The 24,842-nt window shown below is 38.2% G+C and overlaps 1 protein-coding gene across 2 annotated transcripts in view; it reads right to left on the bottom strand.

Moving 5' to 3' along the window:
* Positions 1 to 24,842, bottom strand: part of arhgap24 (Rho GTPase activating protein 24) — a 165,652-nt gene that overhangs the window by 34,786 nt on the left and 106,024 nt on the right. The window contains exon 1 of one of the 2 annotated variants that reach the window (XM_079835016.1): positions 2,706 to 2,843. The exons of the other annotated variant lie outside the window; for it this stretch is intronic. The gene's annotated coding sequence lies outside the window, so the exon portion shown is untranslated. Of the gene's footprint in view, positions 1 to 2,705; positions 2,844 to 24,842 lie in introns of those variants that run through there. 2 annotated transcript variants of the gene reach the window in all.

Here is a 24,842-nt window from a genome sequence, read left to right as displayed (position 1 = left end):
TTTATTTATTTATTGCCCTGAGGGAGGGGTTCTGGCAGACCAATCAGCGCTTGCGGTCCGCGTAGAATTGACGCGTTGTTACATTTTTGGAGAGGTGCGCGTCAGGGTACGGCGTATCCAACGCGTCTATGCGTATGGTACGCCGTACCTTCTGCGTGCACTCGACGCAGAAGTATAAATTGGCCTTAACTCTTGTCGCGTGCACGCCCCCTTCCGGGGGAAGAATCCGTACGGCCCATACAAGGACATTCCGCCCTTGATGACGTCACGTAGACGTCTACTCGGAAAAAACTTACGAAACCGGAAGAAGTATTTTTGGCACAGAAATACTCCTTAAAACAACCAACTTTTAAAAAACATTTTTTTTCCATGTTTAGCATGGGAATCTAAGTCTTTAACAGTGTAAAAAACTCAGTATGCATGAAACAGCATTTGGTTTGGTTCAAAGAGCTGGAAGCCATTCAAAAAAATGTGACTCTAATCTAGAATAGCGTCTTGCATGAAACCAAAGTACCAAACAACGGCATGAAAACAAAAACCACTAGCCTATATACTGCATTTCCTTATAAACAACATTACCACTGCTTCAACTACGCCATGGTTCTTTCTTCAATCATTTTACCCAGCACTAACCAGCACTAGTTGACTCCAGAGACCTGTGACCCCACACTTGCTACCTACAGATACTCTAATAGATTACCTTCCTCTCCAAACAAACTTGACGATCTATGACCCATACGCTCTCTCCCCTCCCCTCCATCACCTGGCTGTACATTAACCTCGATGCGGCTCTTTAAACTAGACTTCCCCATGAGTATAGATCCATAGAGGTGACCCATTTATGCAGTTCTAGGATCAGCAGCACCCCTTTGTAAACAGAAGCTTTAAAGATCTGAGATCACCGTCCATCTCTCGGCTCCTCTCTACCTCGCAGCGGGTGAGTGACAAGCTCTCAAGGGTTCATAATGAACCAGCTTTTCACAAGCCCGCTGCCATTGATCCCGGTGCCAGTTCACACACTCAGGAGGCTAACGAGAGCCCTTTGTGCCCGCTGAGCGTTCAACAATCACCCATCTTCATGACCAGGGCACGGCTGAGCCAGTTAGCAAAGCATAATGTGCCAAGCACGATGTCACCGCTGACAGATCTACTCCAGCGATCTCCAATAAATAAGGCTAATATGCAAATGGCTCCGCTAATTACATTTAAAATAACATCATGCTGCCGAAATGCATCGTTGCATGCTTTTTGGTGTGCCTGTTCTTCCAGATGCATTGCTTACACATCGAAAAGCACTTATATGCAGTTGAGAAATGAATTACAGTATGAGTTATACTTGCAAAGCACATCATTTTGAGGATACTATAGTTCTTTTTGGATATATATATATATATGCAAATGCCAAGGTTACTGGCACCATTAAGTCGGAATTCGTACACAGACATAACACTTGAGTAAACATACACCACATAAAGCAGTTTATTTCTATATAGAGAGATATTTGACAGTGTGTTTAAGTACTAGAGAGAAGGTTTACATAGTGTAATGTATAGCCAGGCATGAACCATCAGTGCATGGTGTGTGTGTGTGTAATAAACAACGCAAGAATTAGATGTAGACACACGCATTCCTCTTGTGCTCTGTGTGTTTATCTGCATGCGCTGGTCCTATGGAATTCGTACATATGGAACACTCCATCTCATGCGCAAACCCTTAAACATCCCAGAAAGACTAACAAAAATGCTTCAGTTTCAACATCTGTCAAGATAATGTCATAATACATCTAGAAGCATAACAGCACCCTTATAATCTAAAGACCCAGGATGCATTCTTGCATTACGTCTGTGATTAGGTTGATCTATGTATATATGCATCAGACAAGAAGACAAGTTTAGCATTTTTAAGATAGTTTCACCGTTTAACCCACTATTGCACAGTGGATGCAATGAGTACTCATTATTAATGACCGACCATTTCATTATATACTAACTATGCCATTGTATCATGTAGTGTTAATGCATCTTATAGCTATTCAAATCAGCTTCTGTAAATTGTGCTGATAATAACACATATGGCACAATGGAAAGCCAAGTGATGACTTCAAGTTCACCAAAATTGGTGCTTCCAATAATACTTTATAAATATAGAGCAGTATTTCCCACAAAAACACACCATCATCACATGACACTGCTTTACTACAGTAAATATGAACTAAATAAGTGTCATATAATTTGACATAATGCAACATTTCAACATACAAACGAATAACAAAAAGGCAACTTTTTCATTCAAAACTAAACAAATGTAATTATTGGAAAGGCAATTTCGTCACATCAAATGAGGCGATTCATACATTAAAATATTAAACTGATACACGTTTTATTTTAGAAATGAGTCAATTATATTCTAAAAATATTTCTTTAACATTACTTTCGTAATGCATGCAACATGCGGTAGAGGTTAAAAATAGTTCAACTTGTAAAACGCGTCTCGAGAGCGTTTCTTCTATATTTTAAACGCAAGAACGCGCGTGTTCTATATGAATCTCCCCTTAGGGATATATTGAACATGCAAATGCCCACATTTGCGACTTCAGCACATGAATCCAGTCGTGTTTACACACACACGCGCAACATTTGCAGTCTCAAAATGAAACCACCACACAAGCCACAACTATAAAAGAACGCCTCAGTTTGCATACTAACCCTTTGGCTTCCAGTTGCGGGTAGTTATTACATACGTATGGACTCAAAGTACTGCAGAAATAAATCCCACTTATGTTCCAAACGGCCGCGCGCACTGCTCCACACACAAGCACCTCGCGCACCGGCTGCGCGGGACACAATAGGATTACCAGCGCTGTCAGTCCCTCCCCTCACGCGCTCGGTGCCACTACGCTGTTTGTTTGGCTTTTAGAGCTGCGTGACGTCAAACAGACCGATGACTCTGAACGGAGAACCATTTGTTAATATATTAGTTTTCTTTTACAATTGTTATAGTTTCCACTTTGCTGAAAAGCTGATATGTTTAATTCCCCATACGTCACTGTTTAGTCAGTGAATTGTTCAATTTTTTACCTGAGAAACAATGGTGTAAATGTCCAATTGCTTTTTATGTAAAGCCAAGCTTTTAAGGTAGAAAACAACTGACTTTAAAAAAAGAAATGAATTCATATTCATAGCTAGCCTAGCTATATGATTTTATTGGGTATTACAGGGTTATTTATTATAATTATTGGGTAATGTTTTATTGACACACTAAAATAATGAGGTGACAACTAAAAGCTTACCACAACACTGGTTACCATAGTATTTTTTATAAGGGCAAAAAGACTAACTTATTGCACACTATAAATTAGTTAAATGGAGCATACATTTCTTTTCATGATGCAAAGCATATAAAACTGTCTAGTCAAGTCAACCTGACACACACACACACACACACACACACAAGCATTATCCGTCTGACTCCCTGTTCAGTCATCTATGCAGAATTCCCTGCATTTTTCCCGTTTCCCTGATTTAGAAACGCACACCCTCCTTCCTCAGGATGTCCTGAACAACCGCTCCAGTGTTTCTGAACTTACTCATCTTTGCATACGCCATGAGTAAACCGATTAGCAATATCTTTCCCCCTCGAACAGCGTGTCTGTGTGTACCATGTGTCCGTCCCGTAAGTCGGTTAGTAACAGGTGACCCAGACAAACTCTCATTCATCTCATTTAACTAAATGAGATCTTCAAGATTTGATAGTATAGTAGTAAATCTTAGCTAACGTCTGTCACGCATGCTTGTGGGTTTAACGCCAACTGCACTGACATAATCAACTGAAGGTCTTTATTCAGATGTCACTGGTGTTTAGGAAGCATTTTCCACGCAGCTGTCCGGAGGCATTTGCAGGCTGCGCTGTGTGAACGGATTGTTATGCAAACACACTTTGACTCCTGAAAGAGTTTGACTTTGACTCTTTCTGTTTCTTTCCTCAGAGCAGGACACCAAAGAGCCCATATAACCTTTGCAGACATGAGTAACAGGAAGAAGTGACTTGCCTTCCTTTAATGAAACAAACCCAGTGACCTCATTTTTCCTGCTTCTTCCTGTTTATTCCTCCATAACATCCAGGATGGACGTGCTATGCAGTATTTAATGGCGGAATATGCCAGAATGCAAATAATTAACAAGCAAAATACACTTAAACTCAAAAAGTGAGATAAAGAGGACAATCGTTTTTGGAATATTGCAGTGTTTATTGAAAATGATTTATCCGTGCACATTTTTTTATTGTTTTCTCCATGTGCCCTCATAATCTTTAATCAAAATAACTTCCCCTCCTTCTTGCAGCGACATCTCTTCTCATCTCTGATGTTTACTGGTGCAAGGGCGGGGCAACCTGTCACTCACATGTCATCACTAGCAATCCACAACCATCCAATCAATTCCCATTGGACGAAATCAAGCCCCACCCTACATTTTTTTCTTTTTCAAAAAGCCGTTTCACTCACAGATATACGTCACAATAGGGAAGAAAACACTATTGCAACTTCCGTTTCATGCCGACTTTAACTGTCCACACATTCACAGCCGATCAGGACACATGTGATGTTTAATATACTGCTATAAAGATCAAGACTTTAAACCAATGGGATTCCACCGTGGTCGGGGCTACCTAGAGTAAAGCTTCTAAAGTTCAAATCTAAATGGTCACAATCACGGACAAAAACGTATCATGAAAGAGAAGTGATTTATTGCTTCCTGTTTGGAACATGGTGTTAGCCTCCTCTCTAATGACCCTTGTCTTATATAACCCATTATATTGTCTAAGATAGCCACAATGGAGAGGAAAAGAATACATTGAAAATTCAAAGCGCTTTTCACACTATGTTTAACCCCTGCATTCCAACTACTGCACTACTTCTTTGACTATTGAGCACTTGTTTTGCAGCGCCTTGCGCATGACATGCCATTGTAAAAAGTGTGGCACTCGAGTTCAAATAAGTTAAAGGGATAGTTCACCCAAAAATTAAAATTAGCCCATAATTTACTCACCCTCAAGTCATCCGAGGTGTATATGACATTCTTCTTTCAGACGAATAAAATCTGAGTTATATTACAAAAGTCCAGGCTAATCCAAGCATTAGAATTGGATTCATAGTTGCTCTGTTTTTGAAGTCCATAAAAAGTGCATCTGCCAATCAAATAACGTGCTCCACGCGGCTCTGGGGTGTTAATAAAGGCCTTCTGAAGCGAATCGATGCGTTTGTGTAAGAAAAATATCCATATTTAAAACTTTATCAAGTAAACTTTCGACCGACCGCCTCCCCCGTTTTCTCAGTTTTTTCTCACACTCAGAGTCAGATATCCCTTCAGTAGCACCTAAGTTTTATACTTAACTATATTCCGAAGGCTTTAACAGAGGGATTTGTTGATATATCATTCCTATCCTGATTTATAGAACCTTTTACTCCAAAAAACATGGCGAAAATTGATTTTTTTAAAGGCTATTGTCAGTATTCTCTAATTTACTAAAGCACAAAATAAGATATCCAGAATCCCCTCTGTAAAAGCCCTTTCGTATAATATGTCAACAAATAGAACCAACAATTTTAAACCTGGTCTTTTCCAATTTCCAGATTTAGTTTTTGGAAATGTATGCAAATTAGCGTATATTTAAGTAAATGAGGCCTCATTTGCATATTAAAACATTAATTTACAAAAAACTTGTAATATATTTTTTTCTTATGTTTATGCCAGTAATAAACTGGAGAAGTTTCACAGTGATATCTTGTAATTAAAAAAAAAATCCCTATTCACCTGTAGTGTCTCGTCCAAGCGGCAACCTCCCGCAGTTTCTCTTGAAGCCAATACGGAAGTGACTTAAACTGCAGTTCATCAACTGGCCGCTAGGGACAGGCTCCAGAAGGGAGCAGAATCTCACTGATCCCCATGTTAAAATGGCCAACTTTACAGCAGAATAAAACATGTTTACAGCCTGGTACAAATTGTGGTTTTGGTCTATACGGCTAATTTTGCCCTTCATGACAACTGTGAGGGGGGTGAATTTTTTTATAACTCATTCATTTACATTATATAAAGCATTAAAGTTCTGCATAATTAAGGGAGTGGCCACTTTGAGTGACAGGTGGATAGCAATTTATCTGCAGTCTGTTAGTCATCGCGTCACTTCAGCTCCACCCACGTCCCGGCTTTTTGCCCATTTTCTGTTATCCGCAAGTGACGCGCGATGACGCGCTACCAAGATGGCAACGGCCATCTCGTCCATACTTTGCGCTTCAGAACGGCTCATCAGAATCCTATGCGTGACGTCACGGACACTACCTCCATATTTTTTTACAGTCTATGGTCTCGCCTTAATCATTTTAACATGGTTCAACATCATTTAACGGGTTTCCTCACTTTTTTAAGTTAAGTCAACTGATCATTTTTTGCAGTGCAGGTTTCATTCAAGTGTGCATGTGCACACATTTGCACGTGAAATCTGCGTACGACTGCGTTTTTACAAACAAATCATGATTTACCAATAGGCTTTCGTTATTCTTAAAGTGCAAAAAATGTGGGAACAACTGAAACCACACATACGCAAAAATCACATAAATTGGGTGGCCTTATAATTGTGCAAAGATGAAATAGCTTGAGTTGCACGTCTTTAGAGAGCGTACTGAAAGGCTATAAAAGAAAAGTTGAGTGGAAAGTCCTTATATGGATATGGTTTGGGCGTGTCTTATGCAAATGACCAACCTTTGGGCATGCGATAGCTCACTTAGAACACTCCAAAATCATTAACATTAGAACAAGGTTAAGAACAAATTCCTGTGCGTACACAGAGGTTTTGTGAAATTTGTACAAATATGAAATAATCCATCAGGTTTGACCAAATTGTGGGGTGAACTATCCATTTAGGATGCGTACAGTCATTATAGTTCTGCAGGGGGTTGCCTGATAGCTGTTTACTGTTGTCTGTTGTCAGGGAATCACCATGGTGTTGCACCTCTGTTGCCGTGGCAAATGAAAGAGGCGGAATGTTTACAGTAATCTCCAGCTAGTATGTTCCATTATTAAACTGGCAAGCCGCGGTTCCATGACTCCAGCAAACAAAACATATTTCACCTTCTCTATTCTGTGCTTTCTTTCCAAGTCTCAGTCATACAGCAATGCTTACGAGCTCTAAGGGACGAACTCAGTCTCCTAGCGCTAATGTGGCATGAATGATTGATGTTGTTGCACTGAAAGCTGCCCGTTTCACTCTGAGTCCATTGACATACTGAATCAATTCTTGTAGCTGTCATACCGCTATCATATCGCTCTACTGCACATCGCAATAGATTGTTCAGCATTACGTCCTTTAGATTACAGCTGGCGCAATGGCATATCATGACCTTCGTAAAACAGTCTTAATAAGGAGTGTGGCATGAGGGATTAGACAAACTCACAAACAGTCTGTTGTGTTTGGGCCTAATAATCTTAACTTGGATTTACAACCCATGGCAAGGCTTACGCAGTAAACATGTCTCTATTAGTCGAAGTACATAAAACAAAACAATTTCATTATGAGTGTAGTACATCTAATTATAACCACATTTAATGATGTAAATAAACCAGGTAGTGACCTCAAAAGCTTATCGTTTGTGCACAGACACACCGTCTTCCTGCGACATCTGACGAAACCGAAGAATGTCGAGATTTGGACTCGCCGTCATGATAAATATGAAACATAATTGATGAGAATTTGATGGATTGCCTGTCCAACAGCCCAAGCAGCTGTCAGAAGATATGTTTCCATTTAGAAACTAGATCTTAGAAAGTCATGGAATAAATCCAGCACTTGATTAACACACTCCATTTGACTTGCTTATTATTACGGACGACCGAGAGACCAAATTGAACAGATATGTATGTGGCATAAACATAATCAGTTTACATAAACTTAATCATCGTTTTCGGATGAGGAAACTGCCTTTCTAAAAGTGCCGGTCACACTAGACTTCCATTATTATGGATATTTTTTATATTTTACGATGATTAAACGTTAACATTATTTAAATAATGTATTATATAATCATATTTAATATCAATATCAATAAATGACAACATTAATGTGATGATCATTAAACATAATATGTATTTTATTAATTAAATTAAATAATTTAATAATACAAAAAGAAAATAATTATTTAAATACAATTATTGTATATTTTGTATTTATTAAAAACAAAGCACTACTACAGTGTGACATTACATCCTGTTGCAGTTTGTTGTACTAAATAATTTTGCATGGCATGCTCAATTTTGAATGAATGAATATTAAAGGTGCACTATGTAAAATGTATTCAGTAAAATATCCAAAAACCACAAGGCCAGTGTTATATATTTTGTTCAGTTGAGTAATTACAATATCCCAAATGTTTCCAAATATTTGTAAATGGTGAGAAAATGCTATTTTAACCAAGGAACTGGGACGTGTGATGGAGTCGCCTGTAAATTGCGTCATATCCGCGTTACCCTCGGTTTTATTTTGCAGAAACGCTTTACTCTCACTGCAGTGTGAACAAGTGTCATAGCAGCCGCCGAGCGAACGCACAGAGTAACGTCATAACATCATTTTCAACACACTCAGATGTAATATGATTACATCTAATATGATAAACAGAGCTGCGTTACCTCATACTCATGACCGGGAAAGCGTAAGTGGTGCCGGCGACTGTGGCATAATAAAAGTCCCGCTGCTGGCAGTGTGTTGCGTTCATCTTATTAACAATCGCTCCAGCGACCTTGCTCAGCTCCACAACACTCGGCCCTGCTCTGCTTCAGACTACAGTAACGTTAATAATCGCATCCATAAACATGATTTCTGTCCGCATCCCGTCCCGATTCTTTTCCACCGGCTGTGAGGTGAAGACCACATGTCCCAAGTTTCTGCATTCAACGTTGACGTCATCAAACTACGCCTTTGTTTTTGAATAGACGACCTCTAGCGGACGGAAAAGTTACATAGTACACCTTTAATATGATTAAATAACTATAATCATTAACACATCAATGGTTGATAAATTATTATAAATAATAATATATAACAAATTCAAATATATTAAATAACTATTTAACAATACAAAAAAATTAAATATGAATTATATATTTACAGTGATGGGTAAGTTACTCTAAAAATGTAATGAATTACTAGCTACTAATTACATCTGCAACAATGTTCTAATTACTCTCTAAAATGTTTTGCAGTAGCCTACTTATTACTACTTTATAAAGCCCATAATCAACCTCGACCAGTTGAACAGTACAAAGATAGACATGAAAACTGCTCTTTTAATTCTTTCAAAGAAATAATATAATTATTCTTGAACTGACGAAAGTATTTAAAGGCAGAAATGGATACATTTAAAACATACATTTCAACATCAGACGATACGATTTGATATTAAATCAAATTATGATTGTATATACTGTTTAGTATTTAAAGCAGTTACATCAGAAGTAACTGTAATTAAATTACAAAAAATAAGAGTAATCCCTTACTTTACCTTTTCAAGGGAAAAGTAATTAAATTACAACAATGAATTACTTAAAGGAACACTCCACTTTTTTTGAAAATAGGCTCATTTTACAAGTCCCCTAGAGTTAAATAGTTGAGTTTTACCGTTTTTGAATCCATTCAGCCGATCTTTGTATCTGGCGGTAGCACTTTTAGCATAGCTTAGCATACATCATTGATTCTGATCAGTCCATTAGCATCTCATTCAAAAAATGACCAAAGGCACTTTCAATATTTTTCCTATTTAAAACTTGACTCTTCTACAGTTACATCGTGTGCTAAGACCAACTGAAAATGAAAAGTTGCGATTTTCTACACCTATATGGCTAGGAACTACTTTCTCATTCCTGCGCAATAGTCGCGGATCTTCGCGGCCATAGCATGGCTGCAGCAGCGCAATGATATTACAGCGCCTGAAAGTAGCCCCCAGCTAGGTAACTTTCAATGTGACCGGCACTAAGTTCGTGTAGTTGCAGAGAAAGTTTCAGGCTTGCAGCCGACAAATTGTGTTGTGGATTAACCTGTGTGATTAGCCATGGTTCTGTGTGTTGTAAAGGGCTGTGATAGTAAGTCGAAGGTGTATACTACCACCATGTTTCACAGAATACCAAAGAATCATTGCGCCGCTGCAGCCATGGTACGGCCACGAAGATCCGCGACTATTACGCAGGAATGAGAAAGTAGTTCCTAGCCATATAGGTGTAGAAAATTGCAACTTTTCATTTTCAGTTGGTCTTAGCACACAATGTAACTGTAGAAGAGTCAAGTTTTAAATAGGAAAAATATTGAAAGTGTCTTTGGTCATTTTTTGAATTAAATGCTAATGGACTGATCAGAATCAATGATGTATGCTAAGCTATGCTAAAAGTGCTACCGCCAGATACAAAGATCGGCTGAATGGTTTCAAAAACGGTAAAACTCACCTATTTAACTCTAGGGGACTTGTAAAATGAGCCTATTTTCAAAAAAAGTGGAGTGTTCCTTTAATGCATTGCATCCAGTACAGTATATTTATTATTTATTCAACTTATTCTGCTGCCCAAATTCACTGCAGAATTAAAGTAATTGTGCATGCTCAAATACTACAATGACTGCACCTTAACACTTCTTGAATTGACATTTATTTGACAGATGGGTAATTTAGATTTATCACGAAAGAAAAATGATTAGCCTGTAAACCCAATAGCCTTTCACTACTGGCAAAGGTGAGTGAACTAATCTGAAGGTACGTATACAGATAAGGCAAATCACTGGCTAATCGCAGTCCCTGCTCTCTACCAATCAGATAACGCAGGCCATTGTTTCCATCAATAAATCCAATCAAAGGCACTATGTCAATCTCACACTGCTGTCTGGGAAAACATAATATGAGATAAACCAACTACTACAGGGGAAAGTGAAAGATAGCAGGGAGACTTCATGCTTGTCAGGAGATTTGACCAATAAACAGGATTATCTCCAAAGGTGGCCGTTTTCATCAATCCCAAGTCAATGGGGCTATTCTCTGTTGTCCATTCCTGACACTATAAGGAGCTGCTCCATACTGACCTTCGTGACAAATAAAATTTGTGATTTGGCAAAAGCCAGTGGAATCTTCTATTGTGACATTCCTAAACTACAGAAATAAGTGTTGTTGGCAGATTCAAAGGGAAGAGACAAAGGCATTTTCTTCCTTTATAGCTCCTGTTAACTGCATCACAGAGATTCATCTGAGGTGAACTATACATCTAGTTCATTAAAGACGGGGTGAAACACTCTGTTTCAGTCAATCTTGTGTAAATCTTGAGTACCTATAGAGTAGTATTACATCCTTCATATCTCCGAAAAGTCTCTAGTTTTATCATATTTATGAAAGAAAGATACGCTGTACCGAGTCTTTCCGAAAAAAAACGAGCGGCTGGAGGAGCTAGGTATCGTGTGGGCGGAGCTAAACAGCCACGAGCGCACGCAGCTATTGCGTTGAGAGCGTCTGAAAGCTGTGACATCCTTAAACGTGGAAAAGAAAGTGCTATCCTAAATAAACCATGACTATCAATCAGATTCAACCACACATATATGCTCCAGAATCTGATCCGGAGGCTGAAATTGAACAGGAGCAGCAGCAGCAACGACTACAGCAGGACGTCTCTATGTGGTATGTGTAACTGCATATATTTGCTTAGCGGCTTGTCATGCGCAAGTTTTACAACATTTGTGTTTACTCAAGGTTTATAAGGACTTAAAGTTAGCAGTAGCAAGTGGAACAGTTTTGAACGTCATGTTGTGTACTTGAGGTGCACTGAGAGCTAACAAATCAAAGACATTTGAAGCAGTTTTACTCACCGCCATCTTCCAACACACGACCGTGAACCTTAATCGCTGGGACCATCCATCTTTCATCATTAGACGAGCTATAAATCCGGAGTTGAACCGGGCCTTGTTTATAAAACGATCGTTGCCAAAATGCAGGGAAAAAATACTTGAACAACTCCGTTGCTGCTCCGGAAAAACAAACTCCATCCACTGTCCCATTAATGCTGGGTTCTTTGGGAAGCTGTGCAGGGTTGTCTTGCCCTGACAACCAAAAACACACTTCTTTGGTGACATTGTTGATTTCGTGAAGTCCTGTGACTGCAGCACAGCCGATGACTTCCCTAAAGCCGAGCAAAGCGTGTTAATGGGCGTGCATTTGCTCTCTTACTCTTGTCGCGCGCCCTTCTAGGAGAAGAGCCCGTACGGCCCATACAAGGACATTCCGCCCTTGTTGACGTCACGTAGACCCATACCAGACAAAAACTTTCCGAAACTTGTGAGAAACCCCAAGGAGTATTTTTGGCACAGAAATACTCCTTAAAATGTGTTTAGCATGGGAATCTAAGCCTTTAACAGTGTAAAAAACTCAGTAGGCATGAAACAGCATTTCATCCCCCCTTTAAAGAAACTGATAGGTCGTTTACATGAAATCTGCAAGCAATCACATCATTACTGCATGGCACAAGCTGATTGGCCTCTGCTGATCTTGCAGCCAATGAGATTACTCAACTTTAAAATAATCTGGTTCGGTGTTTGCTGTAAGCTAGTTCCTCTGGAACCCTCCACCTCCCCCAGCTCCACCTGCCACTCCAATCCCTAACACTCAAATAATGAATTGGTTTGAGTAGGGCAAACTTAAATTAAGCAAATTAGTTCAATCATATTAACTTTTATAAAAATTTAGAACTTTCTTTTTCTTTTGATTTCAAGAAACTGGTACTTCTACCTACGTCTAGCGTGACCTTTCCGACGTGATTGCGCAATCCTTGGCAATTTAGGTCAAAAAGTATAATGATTAAAATGTTTTTTTTTTAAATTTTTTTATGACCGTAGATAAGACCCTATTCCTCATCTGGGATAGCGCACAGCCTCTGACGCCCTTCAAAGCGCTTTGAAACTGCATTAATTTGGACCTTCAATATTTTGGTTGCCATGGAAGTCTATGATGAGGAGAAAAATCCTGGAATGTTTTCCTCAAAAAACGTAATTTATTTTCGACTGAAGAAAGAAAGATATGAACATCTTGGATGAGATAGGGGTGAGTAAAATATCAGGAAATTTTCATTTTGAAGTGAACTAATCCTTTAAGCAAAACATGCTCAGGTCAAAGTGTCTGATTCATTTTGGGCCCAAATGTTTATCAATTTTACTGGTAGTCCACTGTATGAAGAATTTTTGGGTATAATATGTCACAGTTAACTTTATTTTGCAATCCTCACTTATATAAAAAAAACTATAGTGTCCTGCACCCACTAGTAAAAAATGATATCTGGTGTCTGAATAATTTTTGGTTTGACTGTATATGGGCAGCAACAGTTTCTATGCAATATTAAGAAAAAGAGATAATAGATGTTTTATGTTAATATAGGTTCAAAGGAAAAGGGGACTCTTCCATGACAGTCCTCTAATTAAAGCCTTAAAGTGTCTGTGTCTGACTGTAGTAAAATAAAAGGGTAACAGTTGCAGTCAGACACTGTCTGTTAAGGCTTCCAGTCTCTGGGTCAGTGTCTGTGTTTGAGGTACCCTGAGACTTTAACAACTCAAAACCCACACCATCTGCCACTGATGGCACGGGGCGATGGGCAGACGGCTCTTCTGAACCGACTAGACAACCTGTCCTGTCACGCCACAGGACTCTGAAAGGAAGCAGAGTCAACTGTCACGGGAATAACAAAACCAATGAGACCTGAGGCTTTCGACTCGGGATCTGTTCCACAAATCTAGAAAATGCATCCTAGGCACACTCCTGGTGCAAATACTTGTTTTTGAACCCATAATGCATTACAATTAGTGAAAATGTTGATTATAAACATAATGCACTATTTATATTGAAATAATTTGATATATACTGTGCATTACAGTTCAATCATTTGGGGTTAACATGATATTTTTGTGCTCTATGTCTCTTCCTGTGCATGTGTCTCGTCAAATATGAGCTCGGCTGCTCTTTAATGAGTGACCTGAGCTATAAGACGGCTCAGACCAGGTGGAACCAAACAAAAGGGTTATAGTGAGCAGCAATTACTGTCACATACCTTCACCAGAAACGCCCCCTCACCCTTAAACGCTCCATTATGTGTGTTCCCATCATTGACTTCGCTAATCCCAAAGATCAACAGCCATTTTATTAACAAAACAGCCACATAAATAAGCCCATTGTTACGTTGGAATCATTTCGTGGTCGCACCAACAATGCAGAGATACAGATAATGATTTTCTCTTACGTTCCTCTCAAAACAGTGTTGTGAAACACCAGAAATATTTGATTTAGATGCTCACTGTACACTGAGGAAGCACCAGGATTTGGCAGGAAAAAGGACAATTACAGTATAGCATTGTTTGCCCAGGATAGACATAACATATTTCATACATCCTGGTTGAGCTTGAACTCCTCTCAGCTACCGTGAAGACCGTTTTTAAAAGCCTTAAGGGAGCCGCAAAGAAATATTCATAGGGATATCATGCAAATATTAATGGCTTTGTATGATTTTAACAGATGAGTTGCACAACGCATGCTGAACAGAGAGCATCTGAGGTACTCAGAGACAGCCGAGACCCGTCAACATCTGAGAACATCATGATGAAGAAACACAGAAACTAGGACTGTTTGGAGGAAAAAGTGAGAGCCTGAAAGAAAGCAGAGACAGTTTGTTGTTTGTGAAATTGTCTAAACTCATAAATAATGTCTGACTCCGACAGACACAAGGGCCCAAACCTGATTATTACTACAAATCTTCAGTTTACCCAAAAGATCTGTAGAAAATGACTGGCCTAATTTGTTTCCACACGTAATGTGAATGCATAATTATGAATCATATGAATTACAATACAAGCTGAATGTGATTTCAAACTATAATTAAGCACACAAACTACTAGGAAAAATCGGACAAAATCAATATCTAGCCACAAACAAAAACAGTTCTGTCATCTAAAAAGCTCCTCAGCTGCAGGACTGAACGTTTAAGAGCAGAATTACCTGCAGATGCAGACAGACACTCGGATATCCCAAATGGAGATAGCTGATGTCCAACCTGTTGCACCACCTCCATTATGAAGCAGCACTCCTGCTCTACCTATCCAAGAAAAGAGGCCTCAGAATTGGAGAAGAGTTGGAAGGAGAGTGGGTCTGTCAGGAGACTATGGGCCTGCAGACTTGAGGAGCGCTGACATGGGCCACAGTGAGGAGGACCGAGGAGGAGGAGGAGGAGGAGGGAAGAAAGACCTGAAGGGGAGGGGGTCAGGATGGGTACACCCACTTCTCTCTCTGTGGCTCTACTCGGTGAACAATAGAGAGTTTCAACAGTCCCACAATCTCTTTAAAGAGAAGAAGAGAAAACGGCCCCTTCTCCAGAGAGTCTGTCAGTCAAACCTTTGAATAAATTGTTTCAGAGGATTTTTTTTTTCTTTATAAAGGCTGTTTGCGGTGGCTATTTATAGCAAATCTTTTAAACTGGTTCAGATAAATACGGTAAACACAACAGCTTTTGTTCATAATCATATATTTGTATTCTTTCTATTAATCAAATAATCATAACATTTTTTTTACAATGGTTTCCAAAAAAATATTAAGCAGCACAACTGTTTTCAACATTGATAATAAGATATATATATCTCAGTATTACTGTTTTTTACTGTATTTCTGATCAAATAAATGCAGCATATGGTCCAGGTTCTCCATTTATATATAATGTACATATATAAACTGTCAATAGATTAAAATATTATATTATTATAATATTACATTATTAAATATAAATGATTGAAAGTTAAAAATAGTATAAAAATATATCATAAAAATATGTGATCTACAATAATGTACAGAACAATCAGCTCTTGTACTCTTTATATTATTGTACATGTTTTTTGCAAAGCAATTTTAAATGGTACTATAAATAAATAATTTAAAATAATAAGAAATAAATAATAATATTAACAGTTTTACTGTTTTTACTGTATTTCTGATCCAATAAATGCAGCTTATATATATATATTTTATACTATATGTATAGTATACAATCTATAAAAAGTATTCAAATATAATATATATATATATATATTATATTTGAATACTTTTTATAGATTGTATACTATACATATAGTATAAAATATATATAAAATATAAAAATATGTTATCTAAAATAATGTACAGAACAATCGCTCTTTTACTCTTTATATTATTGTACAACATGTTTTTTTGCAAAGACTGTTTTAAATAGTACTATAAATACATAAAAGTGTCCATATGTGTAAGTATCCATGTGTTATATGTGGAATAATGTACAGTCAGTGAGTGATTATTTCTAAAAAGATAAATATAAGGATGATACAAGACTACCTCTACTGTATGTCAGGATCCTGATACAGTCCTGATGACGGTTTGCAAACATCTGCAAATTATCAGGGAATGCTGAACAAGTGTTTTCCCCAGAAGTCAGGAGGTCAGGAGCGTACTACACAATCTTCACCATTATCATCAACCAGAAACATCAATGGAGTACTTTTTAATCTTATAGTTTGTCTAAGATAACATGAGGTTAAAACCGAGGGCACGGATGAGGGTGATGAAGACCTATCTTCACACAGCCTGATTAAATACTCAAGCAGACTCTTGGGTTTGAACTGACTTGGTCGCCATTCCAACTGCAGATAAATGATTTGACTCTCTTTGAACAATGAGCCTCATACCTCCAGCTCCTCCGGTGCATGTCCGGGGGTCTGGTTTCAGTGCCCCCCAGAAGGGGAAAGTGGGAGATTGAGTTTATCTGATCCACCATCAGCTCACAGACTCATATCAACAGGCTCCGTCCACATCTAGCTCCCATCAGCCATTGTGAGAGGTCGGAAGAGCCTCATCTAGCATATTCGTAATCCATTGAGACTGACATTGAAAAGATCAGGTCAGGGCAAAGGTGAAAGGCTGCTTTAGTTGTTCGACTCTATACATCTTTACCGGAATAGTTACTACCCGAAAATGCAACCACAATGAACTAGCACTGACATTACAACATGACACCACTTTGTGCACTTCAATGTCTTAATGACAGGGGGAGTATGCTTTGCAGTGTATGGTTACGTGGTCGCTAGGTTCATGACTGTAACTCAGTACGTATGTGAAAGTAATCTCGGCTTGCATACGTGCCACACTAAAGTGCGCAGGAGACCAGACATACACACTCACCTGTGAGGGCAGACGCCAATCTCTATTGTAAAGGAGCTGAAGTAGACGTACTGCTCATTTAGATGAAATTCGATGCAACTTCTGAGCCATACTGAGAAATTAGCTAAAGTGCTTTCAAATGTTATTTAAAGGTGAAGTAGGTCATTTTTGTTGTCTTTAAATACTTTTATCTGAGTGCATCGACCGTCAATAGTGTGATTTTCTCAGAAGTGGATGTGTGGAAGTCTCTTAAAAATAAAGGTTCTTTATTGGCATCGATTGTTCCATGAAGAACCTTTAGCATCCATGGAAATTTGACAGTCAACAAAAGGTTCTTCATGGTATAAAAAGGTTCATTAGATTATTAAAATGTTATATATATTAAGACTGTTCAATGAAAGGTTCTTTTGGGAACCCTACATGTTCTTCTATGCCATCACTGCAAAAAAAACAAAAAACTTTTGGATGCTTTTATTTTAACAGTGTCGTTTGGTAAACTTCTACTGTATATGGAGAATGGAAACAAATATAGAACAAATATAATTTTCCTAATCATTCCTATTTGCTCCAAAAATCCATGATAGCATCTCAATGACTTTCCAAAAGAGGGGGATAAAAAGATGTCAAATTTGTCTTCACTCCCTCAGCCGTTAAACGCATGCATTAGTTTTCTGTCATTTAATGTTTAATATTTTTTTTATTGAAATTATAAACACTTTGCAGGATTTACAATTTTAATGACTGTGGAAACACATCATCACAATCTTTGGAAGCTTGTTTCTGCCACAGAATAGAAAATAAAAAAATTAATTGCGACTTTTTGTCACTCTTTTTTTCCCACAATTGCGAGTTTACATCTTGCAATTCATAATGTGAGTTATAAAGTCAGAATTGCATGATATAAAGTTGCAATTGCAATCTGAATTCTGGGTTTCTGAGCAGAAATAATCTAGTAAAAGGACTGAGTCAAAACCTGCAGTTTTGTACCATTATTGCCATGTTGACCTTGTCACATACAGTACGATTTTGAATAGACAGAAAAACTTAATACTCTTCTATCTTATTTTGTGGCTTTTTGGCAAAATGGAATGAGACCTTGGCTCACGGCAGCTGAAAGAATTGCTGGAGAATGTCTGACTGTCTGACAGTATGGGGGCAAATTTAATTTAGTCTTTGGCTGTTCATAAGACGCAGTAATTCTCTTCCATTTTGCCAAATGCACACACACTCAAACAGTGCAGTTTAATTATAATTCAGTGTCTTTATTAACGCTAGAAAGGTTAGCAAGTTGGAAATCCATTTAATACGTTCAATATACTGATTCTTTCAAACTGGCTCTTTGATTCAAATTATTTAATCTGATTATAAATATCAAATTCTTTGCGATGATAATAATAATAAGGCAATACTATGATGTATCATATAAATCAGTGGACTGTAAGTACTGTACTGAACATGTGACACAATCAGTGTTTAATTAAATAAATAAAAAACATAAAAATTAAAAAATGTAACAGACATCTGGGAATTCTTCTGTATAGTGAGTTAAATGAAACATGGAATCGATTCAAACAAATCAATGAATCAATACAAATGAACCGACTCTCTATTCTTCAGAATTCTCCGTGCTACTCTTTCCAAGCTTTATCAGAAATATGTTCAATCGTGCGTCTCAAATGTAGGTCATCTTGACAAATGGTCAAACAGCCTCTGTGTCTCAGTTCGGGTCAGGACCAACTGAACATTAGTCTGTCTGTGATGTGAGTCCCATTACACTGTATCAAATTTATTGTGGCTATTACACAGTACACCAAGTATTACGAGGGTCAGTAGCACATAAGTAATGATGAATTGCTCAAAGTCTGCTGATCTGTCAGTTACAGACTACTAGGAAATACATAACGAGGAAGTAAATGAATCACGTTGCTTAAGCTTGGGAAAACAACAAAAGTGGTGAACACTACAAAGGCTTAACATATAAATGTTATGATCAATATCATATATGATCATATAGATGCTTGGCAGAGAATTTGAGAAAAAGCAATGTAAACCACCTTGAATCACGTTCCTAGTGCTCTGACTAAAGCTATTTGCCATTAATGAATGCTAATAAACCAGTTAAAAGCTAACGGGGGGACAAACAACCAAAGCAACAGTCCACTCATCCAGGGTGCTTAATAAAGACTTAGTGTTACTGTTTTAATGGTCTTTCTAGAGCAGAGGAGTCCAATCCTGCCCCTGGAGGGCCACTGTCCTGCAGAGTTCCGCTTCAAGCCCAATTAAACACCCCTGAATCAGTTAATCAAGAGGCGTTAGGGTCAGGGTTAGCTCAATACCAAGCAAACACTTGCATCCTTGGTAGTTCATACTTGGTAAGTTCAACTCAGGAGTATGAACTCCTGAGGATAGGAGGACGAAAGTCCAGTAATTCTGCAAATGGAACAGCAGCCCACTTGATAACTTCACTCACCTTGCTTTGGCTACACCGGTTATCCTCAGGAACATATTAAAAAATATATTAATAGCCACAGATATCTGGTTCAAGCAACGCATGCATTATCTTCACTGCCTCTTTTCGTTTTCATTTTAAAATAAGAAACATTCTTGTGGTTGAGGCAATATGTGCATACATACTCTGATTAAGTATACTTTATGTATATGTATAATAAAAGTAGTATGGCATGATAAAACACAACCCTGCCTTTTTGTTAAATGGCAGTGTTAATGAACAATAATATAATTTGTTACATTTATATAGCGCTTTTCTAGGCACTCAAAGCGCTTTACATAGAAGGGGGGAAACTCCTCAACCACCACCAATGTGCAGCATCCACCTGGATGATGCAACGGAAGCCATATTGTGCCAGAAGGCCCACCACACACCAGCTGATTGGTGGAGAGGAGACAGGGTGATGAAGCCAATCTGTATATCTGTATACAGAGATTATTTGGAGGCCATGATAGACAGGGGCCAATGGGCAAATTTGGCCAGAATGCCGGGGTTACACCCCTACTCTTTATCGAAGGACATCCTGGGATTTTATTTAATGACCACAGAGGGTCAGGACCTCTGTTTAACAACTCATCCGAAGGACGGTGCTTGTTACAGTATAGTGTCCCCATCACTATACTGGGGTGTTAGGACCCACACAGACCACAGGGTGAGCGCCCCCTGCTGGCCTCACTAACACCTCTACCAGCAGCTACCTAGTTTTCCCAGTTGGTCTCCCATCCAGGTACTGACTAGGCTCAGCCCTGCTTAGCTTCAGTGGGAAACCAGTCTTGGGCTACAGGGTGATATGGCTGCTGGCTATAATAGCCATTATAAAAGTATAAGTATAAAGTATAAGAAGCTTATACAATAGGAAATAAAGACAAGCAAACAATTCAGTCAAACGTACAAAGTCAGTGCTCTAGTAGAACGGTATATATAAATATATAAAGTTATGTAATTGTAATTTTACCCTCAGCCAAAATGATATGCTCAGGAACAAATAATAGATCCATAAGTAACCAAATAATAAATGTATTAGATACAGTACAAAAGATGAATTATATCTCATATTCAACCATTATAGACACATCAGAGTCAGGGGCAAATGTCAGAAGACTAGCCGTGGTCAGGCTGTTCTCGCCAGGGTACATGAGCACTGACACCCAGTGATCGCCTGGAAATCTCACAGATTTTCAAATAGGCACTATCTTTATAAATACATTGCAGATTTGAGCAAAAACTCTTAAAACGGCATTTGTGACTTAATGGCAGTAGCTTTTTTTTTTATTATGCAGGTTTCTTCTCCGTCATTGAAGCAAGTCACCTCTTGATGTATCCTCGATACAAGGGGTAGAGCAACAACACATCCAGGGATTTGAACTGTAGTTGGCTAGATGTGAACTTTGAATAGAAACAGTACTTGAGCAGCGACTAATGACATTTCACAAGTCCACAAGAACACAATTTGCTTATTGAGAAAGGGCTAAGGTCTTACTAGGCATACTAGAAACTTCAAGGCAGATGTGTTGAAGCAAGTTAGAGCTAAACTCAGCAGGGCAGTGGGCCTCCAGGACAGAGTTTGGACACCCCTGATCTAGAATCTCGGTCAGACACTATGGTTTATTTCCAGGCCGGTACACAGACAACACCTGCACTAGTTGGAATAGCAGGACGCAAGGTTGCAGTGGAGGTCTGCCCACAGGAATGATTTATCGTCACAGCCTCAAGTGTCGTAGTAAATCACATAGGTTACGGAGAACAGGTAATTGAAGCAAATAATAAATCTACTCCATTAGGCACTTCTAACCATGATGTATTAAATTACCAGATCTCCTCCCCTGAGGTCTCTCTGTCAGACGACCACAGGTCCGACTTTAATATCAGTGAATATCTTCCACACTACATCTCCCTTTTTCATTGCCTGAAGGGGTTGACAAAAGGTTAATGTTATTTGAAGTCTGACACACCTGTGGGAGAGATTTATACGGTACACTAGTTGCTGATGGGGAATCAGATAATTGGGGATCTTGACTCATGAAACTGGTGGAAAATTGGTGCTACCAATATAAAAAACACAAAATCAATATACCACAACAATTCACAAATGAATAAAAGCTGAAACTGAGAATGGGTTTTTACTACATACTACTAAAACATTGGGGTAATTTGTCAGCATTAACTTCGCTGACAACCTACTGTCCATCGTGTCTACACTACCATTAAAAAGTTTGGACAAAACTACTCCTTTATTATGACTATTTTCCACTTTTTAAAATAATAGTAAAACCATAAGTAAGGAAAATATGTAAAGACCAAACAACTTTCACTAAAAGGAATACATTAATAAATAATAGTTTTGAGGACAAAAATAAATTGTGCCATTAATGAATTCTAAAAACAAAATATGTAAATGAAATAGAAAATAATAAATAAAATAGAATAGTTAATAAAGGGGTTATGAACTGGCTTTTTTGTTATATACTGTTGTCTGAGGTCAACTTATGATGTTTGCGTGGTTTTTACATTCAAAAACATCATAATGAATAAGTAAAAGGCTATTTTCTGCCCTGGTTTTGAGGCTCTCTCAAGACACGCTCGGTTTTTATGGGCGTGCCACACTGAAGACTTGGAAGTAAACGCCCACTGCTATGATTGGATAACAGTTTAGCATATTATAATGAGCTTCAACTCCTCAGTCATTACATGTGAGGAATTGTTTCGAAAACTTCCAATGTGGAGAAACGGCAACCAGAATGATTCGCCCACAGGGCTCGCAAAATGTCCTTATCAAACAAACACAAGGATTTATCTTGCGCGCGCGCAAACAAATGCAATGTCTTCCCCACGTGAGCTGGATCTTCATTACAAATAAAGTTCAACCATGCATTTTGGAATCCATAATAAAACATCCATTTGAAACATGCCATAAGCTTTATTGCTTGGACGTTCGATCCGGTTTAGCTCCTCGTGTAATTGATCTAACATGCCGAATCGGTGGGCGGGGCTACAGAATCAGGCGTTCGTCTTCTTCTGTTGAGGCGCCGTTTCACTGCACTCTGACGTCACAGGTAAGCACATTCGCAGATCGATCGTTTGATGAGCCTGCTGTCAATAAAAGCTTTTCTTTGACCAACAAGGAGGTTTTCAGCTCTGAAACTTATAGGATATTCTTATATTACCATGACCTTTTATATATCAAAAGCTCAAGAGAAAGTCGATTTCTCAATTCATGACCCCTTTTATTTTTATTTAATTCTTTATGATGACATTTTCACACTTTTTATAATAGTAAAAACTAATCTTCAAAATTGTGATTTATGGAAGTATGGATAATATGTAGTGAGAAAAAAACATCCATTTAGAATGAATAAATCAATCAAACGAAAATTAAATTAGTTATGTAGATAAAAACAAATTGTTCCAACTTATGAATTCTACATATATAGGTATGTTAATAAATAATAAAATAAATATTAATTTTTTTAATAATTATTTTAATTAATTCAAATAACACAATAATATTTTTAATCAAATAAAATCAAATAAAAGTTTGTTAAGAAATCATAAGCTGCCACCAGTGTTGGGTGTAATCATAGACTGTAAAAAAATTAGTGACATAGTGTCTGTGACGTCACCCATAGGATTCTGAAGAGCCGTTTTGAAGCGCAAAGTAGGGTCGAGCTGGCGATGCCATCTTGGCAGTGCGTCACCGCGCGTCACACCCGGATAAATGAAAATGGGCAAAGAGGCGGACGTGGGTGGAGCTGAGGTGACCTGATGACTAACAGACAGCAGACAAACGACAATCCACCTGCCACTCAAAGTGGCCACGCCCTTATTTACGCAGAACTTTAAGGCTTTATATAATGTAAACGAATGAGATATAAAAAAATTCAACCCCCTCACAGTTGTCATGAAGGGAAAAATTTGATATATAGACCAAAACTACAATTTGTACCAGGCTGTAAACATGTTTTTTTTCTGCTGTTAAGTTGGGCATTTTAACATGGGGCTTAATGAGATTATGCTCCCTTCTGGAGCCTGTCCCTAGCGGCCAGTTGATGAACTGCAGTTTTAGTCACTTCCGTATTGGCTTCAAGAAAAACTGGGGGAGGATCCCGCTTGGGTTTAATGCATTACTAAGTAATTATTTACTTTAATTTAATATGGACTATAGAACAATTCTATAAAACAATAGTGGATTTAACATCTAATGTTAAAATGTTATGTTTTTAATGTAACCAATAATAATTATGCTATTTTATATTATTTATTTGAAATAATTAAAAAAGCAGTTTCATGTCTATACTTTGTATTGTTCAACTTGGTCGAGGTTGACATGAGACATTTAGAAAGTAATTAGTAAAAATGAATGCAGGAATTATTATGAGTAATCTGTAAAGTAATCTAATTACACTGTTGAAGATGTAGTAATTAACACTGGCTGGCACAATCAACAAAACCAATTTCAAGCATAAAACTGAACATTTTTAGTCAAGTGTCAACATTTTTAGTCAACGTTTGACTGGTAGTCTACCGTTTAATGCAGAATTTGTTTGCACACAAACATTGCTAGCTTGGCTTGCGTTATCCTGTTTTAGGTTATCGGAAGAGACTCCCGTTTCCCACTGACAGGAAGACTGAACATAATCCCTGTATAACAGACGGGACTTTCTACAGGAAACCCAGAGCTGAGTTCTACACGCTAACGCACTAAACACCTGTTACAGCACATGTTGTGTCAGTTACCGATGTATCCCCTGAGATGGCATTCACAAGGCACAACCAGAGAGCTAATGCTAAGGCCCAACTCGCTTTGGAAAAGTTGAATATTTCTTCTTCTTTTTCTGAATCCCTGAAGTATAAATAGTGATGCTTGCCTAATCAAAATATAAGAAACACACATGATAGCAGAACACTTGAACTATCTGCGTGTCCCAGTTATCGTTTTTCATTCGCCATCGGCAGAGACAAATAAAGTACAGGCTGTCCTAAACCCCTATGCGCAGCTCCAGAGATCATTATTCACACAATCATAAACATTTCATTTCTGCACCGAGCTCGTACATTTACATTTCCAAGATCAAATTCCTTCGAAGCGCCTCGAGCAACAATGTGACA

The sequence above is a fragment of the Gobio gobio genome (genome assembly GCF_949357685.1).
Source record: "Gobio gobio genome assembly, chromosome: 14".
Taxonomy (NCBI): Eukaryota; Metazoa; Chordata; class Actinopteri; order Cypriniformes; family Gobionidae; genus Gobio; species Gobio gobio.
This window is presented reverse-complemented; position numbering and strand designations above follow the sequence as displayed.